The following is a 15,961-nucleotide window of genomic DNA, read 5'->3' as shown; positions in this document are numbered from 1 at the left end:
CCAACTTGGGAAGTGTCCCCCATTGCCAGCTTGCCAGCTATTGTATTGAAACAATTAAAGGGAAATTGAGAACTATCCCCATCACTGTGTTGTCACTGAAATGCAATATATATATATATATATATATTTAAGTTCCCGTGTGTACTTAATGTTTAGCTCTCACTTATAAGTAAGAACATGTAGTATTTGGTTTTCTGTTTTTCTGTGTTAGTTGTCTTAGGTTAATGGTTTCCAACTGCATCCATGCTGCTGCAAAGGACATGATTTTATTCCTTTTTATGGCTGTGTAGTATGTCGTGGTGTATATGTACCACATTTTCTTTATCCAATCCACTGTTGATGGGCACCTGGGTTGATTCTGTGTCTACTCTTGTGGGTAGTGCAGTGATGAAAATACAGGTGCCTGTATTTTTTTGGTAGAATGATTTATTTTCCTTTGGGTTTATACCCAGTAATGGGACTGCTGAGTTGAATCAGGTGGTTCAACTCTCAGTTCTTTGAGAAATCTCAAAACTAGTTGCCACAGTGGCTGAACTAATTTACATTCCCACCAACAGTGTATAGGCATTCCCTTTTCTTTACACCCTTACCAGCAACTGTTACTTTCTGGCTTTTTAACAAAAGGCATTCTGACTGGTGTGAGATGTTATGTCATTGTGGCTTTCATTTGCATTTCTCTGACGATGAGTGATGATGAGAATTTTTCATACGTTTGTTGGTTGCTTGTCTATCTTCTTTTGAAAAGTGTTTGTTCATGTCCTTTGCCCAATTGTTAATGGGGTTGTTTTTTGCTTGTTAATTTAAGTTTCTGATGGATTCTGGATATTAGACTTTTGTTGGATGCATAGTTCATGAATATTTTCTCCCATTCTGCAGGTTGTCTGTTTATTCCCTTTATAGTTTCTTTTGCTGTGCAGGAGCTCTTTAGTTTAATGAGGTCCCATTTGTCAATTTTTATTTTTGTTTCATTTGCTTTTGAGGACTTAGCCATAAATGATTTGCCAAGGCCGATACAGAGAAGGGTATTTTCTAGTTTTTTTCCCCTAGATTTTTGTAATTTGAAGATTTACGTTGAAGTCTTTAATCCATCTCAAATCAATTTTTGTATACAGTGATAGGTATGGGTCCAGTTTCATTCTTCTGCATGTGGCTAGCCAGTTATCCTAGCACTATTTATTGAACAGCGTCTCTTCTCCATAGTTTATTTTTGTCAACTCTTTTGAAGATCAGATGATTGTAGGTGTGCAGCTTTATTTCTGGGTACTCTATTCTGTTCCATTAGTCTATGCGTTTTTGTACCAGTACCATGCTATTTTGGTTACTGTAGCCTTGTAGTATAGTTTGAAGTCAGGTAATATGATGCTTACCTTTGTTCTTTTTGCTTAGAATTGCTTTGGTTGTTTGGGTTCTTTTTTGGTTTTATATGAATTTTAGAATGGATTTTTTTCTAACTCTGTGAAAAACGACATCAGTAGCTTGATAGTAATAATGTTGAAATGTAAATTGCTTTGGGCAGTGTGGCCATTTTAATGATGTTGGTTCTTCCAATCCATAAGCGTGGGATGTTTTTCCAAATATTTGTGTCATCTATGATTTCTTTCAGCAGTGTTTTGTAATTCTCCTTTAGAGATCTTTCACCTCCTTGGTTAGCTGTATTCCTCGGTATTTTAGTTTAGTTTTTTTGTGTGTGTGTGTGGCTATTGTTAATGGGGATTGCATTCTTGAATTTGTTCTCAGCTTGAACATTATTGGTGTGTAGAAATGTTACTGATTTTTGCACAATGATTTTGTATTTGACACTTTAGTGAAGTCATTTCTCAGCTCTAGGAGTCACTTGGTGGAGTCTTCAGAGTTTTTCTTAAGGTATACAATCATATTATCAGTGACGAGACATAGCTTTACTTCTTTTCCTATTCGAATGCCTTTTATTTCTTTCTCTTACCTGAGCCCTCTGACTAGGACTTCCAGTACTATGTTGAATAGGAATGATGAGAGCAGACAACCTTGTCTTGTTCCACTTCTCAAGGGGAATGGTTTCCACTTTTGCCCATTCAGTATCATATTGGCTGTGGGTGTGTCATAGATGGCTCTTATTATTTTGAAGTATGTTCCTTTGCTGCCTAGTTTGCTGAGGGTTTGTATCATAAAAGAATATTGGATTGTATTGAAAGCTTTTTCTGTATCTATTGTGATGATCATATGAATTTTGTTTTAAATTTTGTCTACATGGTGAATCATATTTATTGGTTTGTGTATATTGAAGCAACCTTTCATCCTAGGAATAAAGGCTATTTGAGTGTGATGAATTATCTTTTTGATGTGCTTCTGACTTCAGTTTACTAGTCTATTCTTGAGGATTTTTGCATCCATGTTCATCAGGAATACGGGCCTGGAGTATTTTGTCTTGTGTCTCTGTCAGCCTTTTGTATCAGCATGATGCTGACTTTGTAGAATGAGTTAGGGAGGAGTCCCTCCTTGATGTTTGGAATAGTTTCAGTAGAATTGGTACCAGCTCTTCTTTGTATGCCTGGTAGAATTTGGCTGTGAATCCATTTGGTCTAGGTCATTTTTTGTTTGGTAGTGGTTTTTTTTAAATTACTGATTCAATATTGGAACTTGTAATTGGTCTGTTTACGCTTTCAGTTTCTTCCTGATTCAATCTTGTAAGGTTGTGTGTCTCTAGGAATTCATCCATTTCTTTGAGAGTTCCTGATTTGTGTGAATGGAGGTGTTCATAATGGTCTCTGAGGATCTTTTGTATTGCTCTGGTGTTGGTTGTAATGTCATCTTTGTCATTTCTGGTTGTGCTTATTTGGATCTTCTCTCTCTCTTTTTTTTTTTTTTTTTTTTGTTAATCTAGGTAGTAGTTGTGTAAATTTTGTTTAACCTTTCGAAAAACCAATCTTTGGTTTCACTGATCTTTTGTATGGATTTTTTTTTGCATCTCACTTTCATTCAGTTTGGCTCCGATTTTGGTTATTTGTTTTCTTCTGCTAGCTTTTTTTTTTTTTTTTTTTAAGGAAAAAAAAAAGCAAAAAAAAAATTTCTGATTCCTCTAGATGCAATGATGGATTGTTCGTTTGAGATCTTTCTAACTTCTTAATGTAGGTATTTTGCACTCTAAACTTTCCTCTTGACACTGCTTTAGCTGCATCCTAAGATTTTGATATGTTGTGTCTCTGTTTTCATTAATTTCAAAAAATTTTTTGATTCCTGCCTTAATTTCATTGTTTACCCAAAAATTATTTAAGGACATCTTCTTGGTATTGGTTTCTATTTTAGAAGAATAGAGCACATTGGTCTGAGAATGTGCTTGGTATGATTTTTATTTTTTTGAATGTACTGAGACTTGCTTTATAGCTGAACATGTGATTGATATTAGAATATGTCCCATGTGCAGATGAGAAAAATGTATATTCTGTGATTGTTGGGTAGAGTATTCTGTAGATGTCTATTAGGTCCAATTGGTCAAGTGTTGAGTTTAGGTCTAGGATTTCTTCATTGGTTTTCTGCCTTATGATCTGTATAACACCGTCAGAGGGATGTTGAAGCCTCTCACTATTATTGTGTGGCTGTCTGAGTCTTTTCGTAGGTCTAGGAGAACTTGCTTTATGAATCTAGTGCTCTAATGTTTGGTGTGTATATATTTAGGATAGTTATATTCTTGTTGAATATAACCTTTTATCATTATGTAATACTCTTCTTTGTCCTTTTTCACTGTTGTTGGTTTAAAGTCCTTACATTATATAAGAATAGTGACCCCTGCTCTTTTATGTTTTCTATTTGCCGGATTGATCTTTCTCCATCCCTTTACTTTGAGCCTGTGGGTATTGTTACATGTGAGATGGGTCTCTTGAAGACAGCAGACAGTTGGGTCTTAATTTTTATCCAACTTGCCACTCCCTGCCTTTTAAGTGAGGCATTGAGATCATTTACATTCAAGGTTAATACTGATATGTGAGATTTTGATCCTTTCATCATGTTGTTAGCTGGCTGTTTTGTAAACTTGATTGTGTAGTTGCTATATATTGTCTGTGGGCCATGGATGCAGTATTTTACATTCCTACCAGCAAAGCACAAAGCTTCCGATTTCTTCATTTCCTTGCCAACACTAGTTATTTTCCACTTTTCTTGGTTAATTGCCATCCTAATAGGTATAACTATATATAAAATATATATACATACACACACATATGGTTATATACATATGGCTATACCTATTAGGATGGCAATTAATATTTGGTTATATTAATAGGTAATACTAGGTTATACCTATTAGAATGGTAATTTTTATATATATATAAAATACATATATATTTAAAGTTGCTCTTTTCTTGGTCACAAATATCACAAATGTCTTGGAACAAGAGCCAACACATTGTTTTAATTTTTAAAAATAAAAACTGTCTGACTTCAACAGACAAGTGACACATGATGAAGATTCAGAATGCATAGTGACATATAGTCAGGTGAAACGAGCAGATATTTGATAATGTGCATGTGCATAAAATTGGTCACAAATAGTAACTGTTTACCCTAAAGGAAGGAACTTTGTCAAATTTTAAATAAACAAAATAATGGATTTTTTCTGCTAATTTTTCCCAATATCATACTCAGCATCTCATGTGTGAGAGATGGTTTTCCCAGAGGGTTTCCCTGGGTCCTGTCTCTAGTTCAGATAAGGCACCTTTTCTGCCATAGAGTTAATCCTTCAGTTCTGGTCTCCGCTCTTTTTTCATCTTCTTGTTTTGGATGTTTGTGAGATAGATACAAATACAATTCTGGGTCCCAAAGCTGAGGGTCAGAAAAGAAATCTAGCAAAGCCACAGAAGCATGGTCTGTATACACGACAGATATCTATTGACCACCATGCCTGGCCTGGGTGACATATAGCAATTGCCCCCTTATCTGAGGGGGATATGTTCCAAGACACCCTGTTGATTCTTGAGGCCTCAGATAGTACTAAACCATATATATACTATGCTTTTTCTTAAACATACATGCCTATGATGAAGTTTAATTTATACATTAGGCACAGTAAGAGATTAGTAAACATAACTAATAAAATAGAACATTTATAACAATACAGTATAATAAAAGTAATGTAAATGCAGTCTTTCTCTCTCATAAAATATCTTATGGTACTGTATTCAACCTATATTTAGACTGCAGTTGACTTCAGGTAACTGAAACTGTGGAAAGTGAAAGTAAGGATAAGGGGGTCTACTGCAAGTATTGATCTTGCAGAACCCCTACAACAAGGCAGGCGGAGATACTCTTATTTTACAGATGAGGAAATTGTTACCCAGAGAGGCAAATGATTTGCCCAAAGTCCCCCAGCTGGTTAGTGTCAGAGCCAGCACTTAAACTTAGGTCATCTGACCGAAAGCTTTTCTTCCTTGCAACATTGCCTTTTCCTTCATAACTGAGGTAGTTGAATCAGAGGCGTGTGAATAGTTGACTTCCAACAGCACCACAGGAGAGCGCCTCACACAATAAACACTCATTGTGCTGCAAATATTTACCAGGAGCCCACTGTGTGCCTTCCCTGTGAACACAACCTCCAGTGTTGTCCAAAAGCAGGAGTCAACCTTCAAATGGCCTGTGTGCTTTTGAAATTTCATTGTGAAGAGATTGATCATGTGAGGAAAGTAGTTCCACCTCAGACCTCCAAGAAAGCCTCTTGTGTGCCATTGACATTTAGGAGAACAATGCAAGAAAATCGTCCGCAGAGGGTTTTCTCAGTTAGAAATAGGACCTGCATATTTAAAAATCTTATCTTGGGAAAGATATTATGTTTTTCAATTTCTTTTTCTTGTTTTTTTTTTTTTTTTTTTTAGTTACACAGGCTGTATTGCTGGGATCTTAATGTTCTTGACAACGATGACACTGAGGAAGGAGCTATTATTTACTTAGTCAGATGATTTTTTTTTTTACTAACATTGAAGTTTATTTATTAACTTATATGTGCACTAAAAATTATTGACTTGGTACTTGATATGTACCAGGTATTAGACATTTAAAATTAAAAGTTGACCAGGACATGACCCTGACCCTTGCCCAGCTCACTATTCATGAATAACAGTGGAGGCAGATACAAAAACCTTTAACTAGCAGAGAATGTAAGAAGGCCTATAGTAGACAATTGTACAAAGTACTGTGGCAATGCGGATGTAGTAACAACCATCTCGCCCTACAGAGATCAGTGAAAGCTGTACTGAGCAGGGGACATTGGAGTGGGGTATTGGAGGATGAGTAGAAGCTTGCAATATGTAGAAATGGAAGATTAATGTGGGAAGTGGCTAGAGACTGAGCTTGATAAGATTCATAGAGGGAAGGCTGAGGCAATTGGACTTTTATCTATTGGCATTGAGTACCTGTTGAAGGAAAGGTTCTGAATGAGTTACTGAGAACACAGGGCTCCTTTCAGCACCTTATTCCCTGACCACCCTTTCTCAGGAGGCAACGATGCTAGGAAAATTGGTAAACCTGTGTGTCTGAAAATGTGCTTGTGATAAACATTCTATAAACCATAAACTAGCTTTCAAATTACCTACAGGATACTTCTGGATTTTTTTTTTTTTTTAATTTCTGAAGGATCTTCTAAGTTGCAGTAGTTTCAAAACACTTTTCAGCTCTTCACCTCAAGAGCCTCCCTGCTAAACTGATTTTACCTTTATTGGCTGTTCTTAGGGTTTAATGAGCTCATGGCCATGATGTTCCAGGTGCACAGGACTGAAAGAGTAGGATTTCATCGAGCCACCTTGCTGTTTTACAGGTAAGGAAGCTCAGTTATGAAGAAGGTGAATGTCTTGAACAAGGACACACAGCTGGTAAATGGCAGAGCCAGGATTTCAACCTGGTTGGCCTGGCTGCAGAACCATGTTCTTAACCATGATGCTGTTCTACTCCAACAAAAACTCTTAAGTACAGCCCAGTCACTCACAGTCTGCAGGGAGAGTCTTAACATTTACCAGGGAACACTGAATAATGGAGAGAATATGGATATGTAGTTAGATCTGTGGTTTAAATCTTGACTTCATACATTTTCAGTCATTAGACTTCTGGCATGTCACTAAACTTCTGCAGAGTTCAGACTTACCTTGTGGAATTATTGCGAAGATGAGAAACCATAGTCAGGGAACATAGAATAGGCCCTGGTTCATAGCCCCTGCATAGTAAACGAAGGTGATTTATAACAGTAATCGTTGTAATAATTATGGTGAGTTTCTTTTGTGAAGTAGGGATCTTTTCCTCACCTCAGACTTCAGAATATGAGGTAGGTAGGTGTTTATGTAATAAGGTTTGTTGGAAATGTTGATAAACCCTTCTTTTTAACAGGAAATCAGAACCTTGGAAACTCAAGCCAATGCACACCAACCCCATGTACATGGTTTTATACTCCATGCAGAGCATGGAAGAGCAAGAAGTGGTGGTCTTTCCTCCCCGTAGGAGATGACATCCTTCTTCTTCATGGCTCTCCGCATCCTCACCTCACCCCCACTGTCTGGGAAATGCTAGAGAAAAATGAAAGAAAATGCCCTGTGAGCACTAGAGAGAGGTATAATTCTGGCTAGTGGGAGCTGGGAAGACTTCAAGAGAAGGTGGCTGCGGCTGGACCCTAAAGGACAGGAAGGACAAATGGAGATGCCTGGGGACAGGGGACCTTTTGGGTGAGGGGTAAGGGCAGAGACAGCAGCTGGGAGCACTTTGCTTCTTAGCTGAGGATTGAGCTCCCAGGGATGAGGGAGGCAAGCGGCCTGGAAAAGTTCTGGAAGGTAACGAAGATAGAGGAAAGGGGCTGTGAAAAGGCGGCATGGCAGTGAGTCATGGGACTGGCTGTGGTTCTGGAGATGAGCAACGAGGGCACTAGCGTGGAGCCAGCTCAGGGGTTTTCAGGATAAGCACACAGAGGTGCTTTGCCGAAGCCGACAGAACCTGCCCCTAATGCATCCAGGGGACACTAACCGCTTTAGTCTATTCTCTGATGAATAATTTCTCCAACTCTAACTACATTAGGGACACACGGGGCTGGGGCTGGGTGCTCTGTCTGTCAGATATCGTTGCCACTTAAGTGAGTGATGCAGTGTGGGCCGGCCACAGTGCCCGGGCCTGCGGACAAGGCAGGCAGCCAGGAGAGCTGGCCCCAGAGGTCTTATTTCTTTGGTAGTGTAATCAGATTGGAGGCAGAATGTTTTTCTGTCTCCTCCCTATAATCTCTGTTTTGGTACCGTTTCCTCTCCTCTACCATTCTGATCCCTGTTTTCCCTGCCTGTTGGTATGTCAAACTTCTCTGCCTCTCATCCTTCCAGGCCCACTGCCCACGCAGGACTGAGACAGAGGAAAGACCCCAGAGTGGCCCATTCTCTATTCTGTACTCCCAGTTGGCGGAGGAGGAAAGGGAAAGCGTGCTTATTAAATTTCCCAAAGGTGCAGCGCCAGGATGCTCACGCATCTCATGACAGCAACAGGAGTCAAAAGACCCCACCCAGCAGGCTGGAACTCAAGGAAAATGATGGCATTCTGCAGGGATAAATTAAAGGCTGGCATTTAGGTTCAAAAAGCCAACTATACAAGACCAAAAAAAAGTCTCTGAGTTGTATTTTTTATTAAAGACTTAACATGGACTAATTGTGTGGCAAAGCTACCCCAAACGCTGAAGTTGACAATACGAAATGCTGTTGTTAGAAAAGAAACTCATATCCATTGTAAAATAACTTGAAAATTTACAAATATGAGAGAGAGAGAGAGAGGTAGAGGTAGAGAGAGAGCTGTGTATATGGAGATTACTTAATCCCATCTCTGACAATTATCTGTTAATCCACTTGATTATAACCTTCTATTTCTTTTCCCTAGGCAGGTATTCGAGATATATTTATAATATAATTGTATTTTTGAAAAGATTTATTTGCAACTTGGCTTTTTTTTTTTTTTTTTTTTTAAACAGAGTCTTTCTCTGTTGCCCAGGCTGGAGTGCAGTGGCATGATCACAGTTCACTGAAACCTTGTTCAAATAAGCGTCCTGGGTTCAAGTAAGCCTCCTACCTCAGCCTCCTGAGTAGCTAGGACCGCAGGTGTATGCCACCATTCTTGGCTAATTTTTAAATTTTTTGTAGAGTTGGGGGGGGGTCTCTCTATTTTGCTCAGGTTGGCCTTAAACTCCTGGACTCAAGGAATCCTCCCCTCAGCCTCCCAAAGTGCTGAGATTACAGGTGTGAGCCACCACACCTGGCCACAACTTGACTTTCTTATATAACTAAATATTGTAAATAACTTTCAAAGTCATTACTTTTCCATAACGACATTTTTATGTGTTGTAAAATATTCTATTTTACAAATTTGCATAATTTATTTATAAAATTCTATTTTATACATTGATTTTTCCTTGATTTTTCTGTAATGTAATGAATCCTGGGCAGAATAGCCTTGGAAATAAATTTTTATGTACATCCTTGAGTATTTCCTTAATATAAAGCCCTAGAAGTAAAAGGTATAGAATTTAAAGGGTTACGAACATTTTGAAGGTTTTGATTTACTGGTTTGCTTATTTGTTTTTGATGTGTGTGATCAAATCATTCCACACCACCAAGTGTGAGAGTATCTCTGTCTCTCCATATTTTCCCCAGTACTGGGCACTATGATGTTGAAATATCTTGCCAGATTTATATGGGAAATGTGGTATCTTGCTTTAATTTGTATGTTTTGAATTATTAGTGAGGTTAAATATTTTTTATTTCATATTCGACATTTTAAATCTTATGAATTACCTAGTTGTGTCTTTTGCCTAGCTGCTATTTTCCTTTTCTTAGTTGCTTTAAAAGTTTTAAATGTTAAGACTACTAGCCCTTTGTCTGCCATCTAGGTTGCAAATATTGATTTTCATTGCACTTCTTGCCTTTGATTTAGTGTATGCGTATTTCAGGTTTTATATTGGCAAACTCATCAAAACGTTACTTAATTTTTCTTTGGTGTCATATAAAAACATCTCTCCTGACCTCAGATTATATGTTCCCCTATATTCCCCCTGCCCATACATTTTAGGTTTTGTTTTTTACATTTAAATCATCACAGTTCAATTACAATGCAGTGTAATATCCAAATAAAAGGAGATAAGTTATGAGGAAAAAGATTTTGACTCAATACAGAATGAAATTTCTAATAATTAAGAACTATATAGAAAGTAAGGGACTGACAACCGAGGAAGCAGCTAATCCCATTGCTTGACTTTCTATCAAGTTTTAAGAATTGCATGGCATTCTGTAAGTGCTCAATTAACATTTGCTGAGTGAATGATGGAACAAGCGACCTCCACAGGATCTTTCAACACTGATTCCCTAATCTTGGCTCACTTCATCTCCACAGATCATTCCAGACTTGGAAATTGTGGTTCCTAGGGGTGAAGCAGGCAGGCGGATGGGAGGTGGCATGGAGAGAGTCTACTTCTCAATTCTCAACTTCCAAATGTAGAGTAAAGGCTTGCTGGGCTTGGCCGTTTGCTGGACAGTGGGAAGGGAGGGAAATAGGTAAGTTAACCCATCCCTAGCCAAAGGGAATTACAAGCAAGTTGGGGATGTGAAGCAGGCATCCCTGAGAATTGAAAAAACAACATAAAGGCAGAGGGCTGTAGCAATGGGCGTGTGTGTCGGGGATGGGGTGAGAGGAGTGGGGAGTACTGCTGCTGTGAGTTCTTAAAAATAGGCACTATGCGTTTTATGAGTCCCGGAGGTTTGCTCCAAGTGGTTCTCTCCTGAAACACTCTTTGAAATTCTCCATTATGGAAAATGGAAGAAATCACACCGAGAGTTAAGAGTCTTTTCTCTACGTTTTCAAATGACTCTGACTCAGCGGAGAAGAAAATGTGCGTACTCATTGGATTCATAAATGAAGATGTGATTATACATGTGTCTATACACATACATACACATACAAACCCGTGTGTGTACATGTACATATGTGCCTGTCTGCTGTTTCTATTTTTTCTGTATAGAGATCACTGTACTTTCCAGATTACACCAGCCTGGACTAAAAGTAGGGTCTTGATGATAGAGGAAAAATAAGGATTTCTCTGGCTCTACCTCATGCATTCTATGGAAATGCCAGCCCTCCTTAAAGGACTGGTGAGCACATCTGTTCTCCTGTTGGTAACCCAAGGCATCTGCTATCTCTGCTGCTCCAGCTCTGGCTTTCTCAACTTGGGGGATGCAGACGGCAGCAGCTCTGCCTCCATTTCTGTGGCTGTTCCTGCCATCTGCTGTCTGTGCCCAGTTGGCCAGCACCCATGAGGCGGAGGATGATGTCTGCATCAAGGTGCTACCTGCTGTAGCAAATGAGTCTGCCATTTTTTACCCTCCATTGACAGGGTACATGTGGGTCTTTGAGGGCTGGGCTGGAATATGGTTTCATGGGCAGCTGTATGTGAAGCTTCTACCCCTTCCTGACACTGGCTTGTCATGTTTGGACAGAACTTGGACAACTCCACTTCTGTTTTTTTCTAGTCTCCTTATTTCTTCAGGCAAGGCCTTCTCATCCAGACATGGCTGAAAAGTCTAGGATAGGCATAGTTTATGGGATGTCCTTAGCTGCTGGGGACTAACATGGTAGATTTGAGCGTGGGCTCTGGAGCCAGCTGCTTCAGTTTGTATCGGGTGAGTGATCCTAGCCGGCCACGTGGCTTCACCTCTGAGCCTTGGTACTCATATGTAATGTGGAAATGATAACAGTATCTACCTCACATCATTGCTATGGAGATTCTCTGAGTTAATTTACATGAAATGATTAGATGAGTGCCAGGCGGAGAGTTGACATGTAGGTCAAAAAAATGTTAGCAATGATTATGGTGACTTCAGACTCATTCTCTTGTTTATTTAGATTTTGTTTGGTTGGTAAGTTCTAATCTGCATACACTCTCCATGGACTCCAAAGAGTTGAAAGCATAAAGAATAAAGGAGAGTATTATATAAATATTATAATAATTGCAGGTTTGAATTCATATATTAGACTTTAGGGGCCTCTAAGTGCCAAGCCCCGGAAGACCAATGGCCTGCCTGGACCAGTTTTCCTTCCTTCTTTCCTGTGTCCCTCCTCAAATATTTTTTTGAGCAAGACAGACCTGGCTCATATTCTTAATGAGCTCCAGTTATTATAGATAAAATAATAATTGGGAGAGAGGGAGAGAAATGAATGATTCTTTGAGTGGAGAGTGGTGTAGGGCATGAAATATTGGATAAAACACAAGTTTTGGAGTCTGACAGACCTGGCCTCATCATTTCTAGTGTGAACTTGAGTTGATTCACCATTTTGAACTCAAGAGCTATAAAATGGTCTTACTAATTACCTACCTTATGGTGTGGGGTGAGGCTTACAGGAGGATATTCATATGGTAGCTACTCAATAAGTGTTCATTTCTAACCCCTGTCTGGCCCTTTCCCCCACACAATCAAACCAGTGTCATCAATTGCCTGCCCCGATATAGACCTTGGAAGAATTTTTAAGTCATTAAAAGATAATTTTTAAAGAGTTTACCAGGAACATCTATCCCTATAATGTTTCCTCTTATCGGATTTGTTTTTGTTTTTGTCTTTTATAGGCCAGGGCTTGTCTACAGTGGGTACGCATGAAATCTGCCAATGGTAGTGGAATCCATAGATGGCAGTGCCATCATTGCTGACTGACTTCCACTTCCGACTGCTGGTGTGACGTGATGCGAGCGATTGGCGCATTTTGTCACTTTCCGTCTGTTCCCTATCCCCTCTCCTACCCACCCCACATCGGTGTTTTTGGAAGAATGGTTAAGTACATCAATCTTTAAGAAAAGTAATTATTAAATCTTTCTTGTCATCAAGATGTTGTGGGGTTGTGTGTCATGCATGACTCTTGGCAGCATCTAAATCTGGATTTTAGAAACAAGATAAATTTTTCCCTTGGCCTTTTAATTTTACCTTTTCCCTTTGAAAATGTTCAGCTTCTATAGCAATCTAATGGTTACTTTTCAGATATTTCCCTGACTTAACCAGTAATGAAATGATTTCCCCTGATTTTCCCATCTGAATAGCTCTGCTGAGGTCCAACAAATCACATAGGGCTGAGTGGTTACTGCAAGGAGTTTTGCTGCTTACAAAATATAGTTTTTTAGGTTGGTTAACTTCTCTTCCCTGGAGCCTAAAGTGTGAGGCTTTAGAAATATGCTCATTTGAGCCTACTGGCTGGTTGGGCTCTTGGATGAATGAATTGGGGCTCAAAGTGGCTGCCACTGAGGAGTAACAACTGTCATGTATTGAATACCTGATTACCCTGTGGGGGCAACTGGAAAAGTGCTTCCATACATTATTTCATTTAAGTTCCCTAAAAAACAGCTAGTATTAATCGAGGGCTCACTGTGGGCTAGGTTACGCTGAGTGATTTCATAGCATTTTTATTTGATATTCATATTATCTTATGAGGTGGAGTTACTTGTTTAGGATGCAAGTAACAGTAGTCAACTCAATTCCTTTGATCAGCCCACACTCATTTTATTGGTTGATGCAATGAAAAACAAGTCCTTGGGTTAGATCTTAATGACTAGACTTGGCTGGATCCAGGTACTCAAATGATAAGATCAGGACTCCCTTTCTTTCTTTCTCTTCATACTACTTAGCCTTCCTTTATATTGTGTTTGTTCTCAGTAGGAACTCCCTATGAGGTGACTAAGATGGTCATCAGTAGCTCCAGCTTCCATTCTACCAGCTTAGAAACCTAAGTCAAAAGAAAGTGCTTTTTGCCCAGTGGCTCCAGCGTTTGCTGTCAGTGGATACATTGAGTCTCATGTTCATACCTGGACCCAGGAGGAGGACAAGGCTGCTTGGCCAGAGCCAGGTCATGTGTGTGCCCCAGGTGCTTCAGGAGAGGAACAAGGTCCACTCCATCCACAGCACATGGACTGACAGTGGGAGGAGATGATGCTCCCAAGGAAAATTCAGGCCATTTAATCCAAAGATGACAAATGTCAGGCATCTAGCATTGTCCTATTATAGGGTCCATTTCATAGAGACCGAGGGTCAGAGGATTTGTGTAATTTGCTCCAAGATCTCACCACAGGAAAATGCCAGAGCTGGGATTTGAATCCTCATCTGCTGTATCCTAAAGCACATCTCCTTTCCATTATTTGGCTTATTTTTTGGATTTTCCAAAGATATTACAATCCCTGCCTCAGAAGCACCTACTGGGTCTTTCTGCTGGCTTGGGTTACTGTAAGTCAACCGTGAGCAACTGGAGCCAATTATCAAATAAAAAGTTAGCCAGTAACACAGGCAGGGTTATTAGAAAAGAGCTCTGAAGGACGGACTACTAATCTGGTTCCTGTACGTGGGGAGTGGAGCCCAAAGACAATGTCATGGCAGATAGGCACAGAGCCAGTGTTTCTCAGGAGGCAGAGAAGTCACCAATGGCTACTTCCTCTTGAATACTACTTCCTGGGGCCTGGGACCCTTTCCCCTTTGGTACAGGAAGCCCCAGAAGCCACAACCTGAGAGTTTTGAGGTGATGCCTCCTACTGCTGTTCAGGAAGGGATGTGATGATTGTGGCTTCTGCCGCTTCCCCTACCGAGGGAGAGGCATGAACCTGCCACCCTGATATGTCAGTAGAAGGCCTTCTGCTGGGCAGTGTTCTCAGGGTGCACAGTAAAGATGGGCATGTGGGTTTAGTCTGTTCTGGCACTAGCAGCTCCCCTGCAGTTACATCAAAGCAATTGCTCCCGACACTGAGAATGAAAGCCTTTCATGTGCTCCCTGGCTACTTGCCCACAACCCTGGAGTCTTGTATCTGCAAGTGCCGGATGGAAACCTCTGGTTGCACCTGGGATGATTTCAGATGGGACATACATGGATATAGCATTAAATAACAGGGATCACGTGGTTGGAAACATATTCTCTTCTCAATTCTCCATCACTCCTTCTGATAAGCATCTCCCTGAGATGTTGTCCTTGATGTACATACCTCCCAGCACCAGACCAACTTTCATTTTCTTTCTGACACTAGCAGGATGAGCCAGCTCCAAATGCTTGGAGCCTGTGGCAGGCAGGAGCATCGAACTGGAATTCCATGGCATTGCATTTGATTTTATTGTATTTCTCTATTATGAAAGGTGGCACTAGTTTTTTACTTACAGTAAGCAGGTAAATTTTGTGTGTAAAATACATTTATTTTAGTAAAATTAGGTGAGTGGATTGAAGGCAAACTTTCTAATGATATATATCTGTCAGAGTTCTACCAGAAAAAACAGAGGCAGTAGGAGATATATAGGAAGAGATTTATTGTGAGGAATTGGCTTATGTGGCTGAGGGGTGGTCTGGCTAGGCAACTCCAAAATCCAGTTTGCAGGTTTTCCAGAAGGACAGTCTGGAACTCTTAAGCATGGGCTGAATCTTGAGTCCGCAGGTGGAATTTCTTCTCCATCAAGGAAGCCTCAGTTTGGCTCTTAAGGCTTTTAATGCTGATTGAATCAGACTCACCCAGATTACCTAGGATAATCTCTTTCTTAAACTCAACTCATTATGGGCCTTAATCACATTTACAAAATACCTTCACAGCAACACCTAGGTTGGTATTTGATGGAATAACTGGGAACTGTAGATAGCTAGGTCGACCTGTAAACCATCTCATTATATAATAGCAGGTGACACAGAGTCTGGTCCAGGCTGTGGAGATCAGTAAATGATGAGCAGTTGGCAAACCTGAGCCTAGCAGGTAGGGTGACTGGCTAAGATGTTAGACTCCGGGTGAAGGAGCTGGGGGTTTGAGGTCTGCCTGGGAGTGAGGCTGTCTATGTTGGGTAATGAATATTTCAGCAATCTTGGGGTTGGCAGTAGGGGGTGGGAGGTGAAGTGGTGGGGAGCAGAACACAGCATCCTGCCTTTTCTGCCTCCTCTTCTCAGGTACCTTTTCCAAGGGGCCAGCTTTTGCCTGCTTCTACTGCCCTGATTTCAT

General features: G+C 40.1%; 1 protein-coding gene across 2 annotated transcripts in view; it reads left to right on the top strand.

The window, feature by feature from the left end:
• Positions 1 to 10,347, top strand: part of LOC105466699 (adrenoceptor alpha 2A) — a 66,326-nt gene extending 55,979 nt beyond the window's left edge. For both annotated transcript variants that reach the window (XM_071069155.1, XM_071069154.1), the window contains 2 exons: positions 6,694 to 6,778; positions 7,342 to 10,347. The gene's annotated coding sequence lies outside the window, so the exon portion shown is untranslated. The remainder of the gene's footprint in view (positions 1 to 6,693; positions 6,779 to 7,341) is intronic.
• The last annotated feature ends 5,614 nt before the right edge of the window (positions 10,348 to 15,961 follow it).

Source organism: Macaca nemestrina, chromosome 9, assembly GCF_043159975.1.
Source record: "Macaca nemestrina isolate mMacNem1 chromosome 9, mMacNem.hap1, whole genome shotgun sequence".
Taxonomy (NCBI): Eukaryota; Metazoa; Chordata; class Mammalia; order Primates; family Cercopithecidae; genus Macaca; species Macaca nemestrina.
Note: the sequence above shows the minus strand (reverse complement) of the source record. Positions and strands in the feature narration are given on the sequence as shown.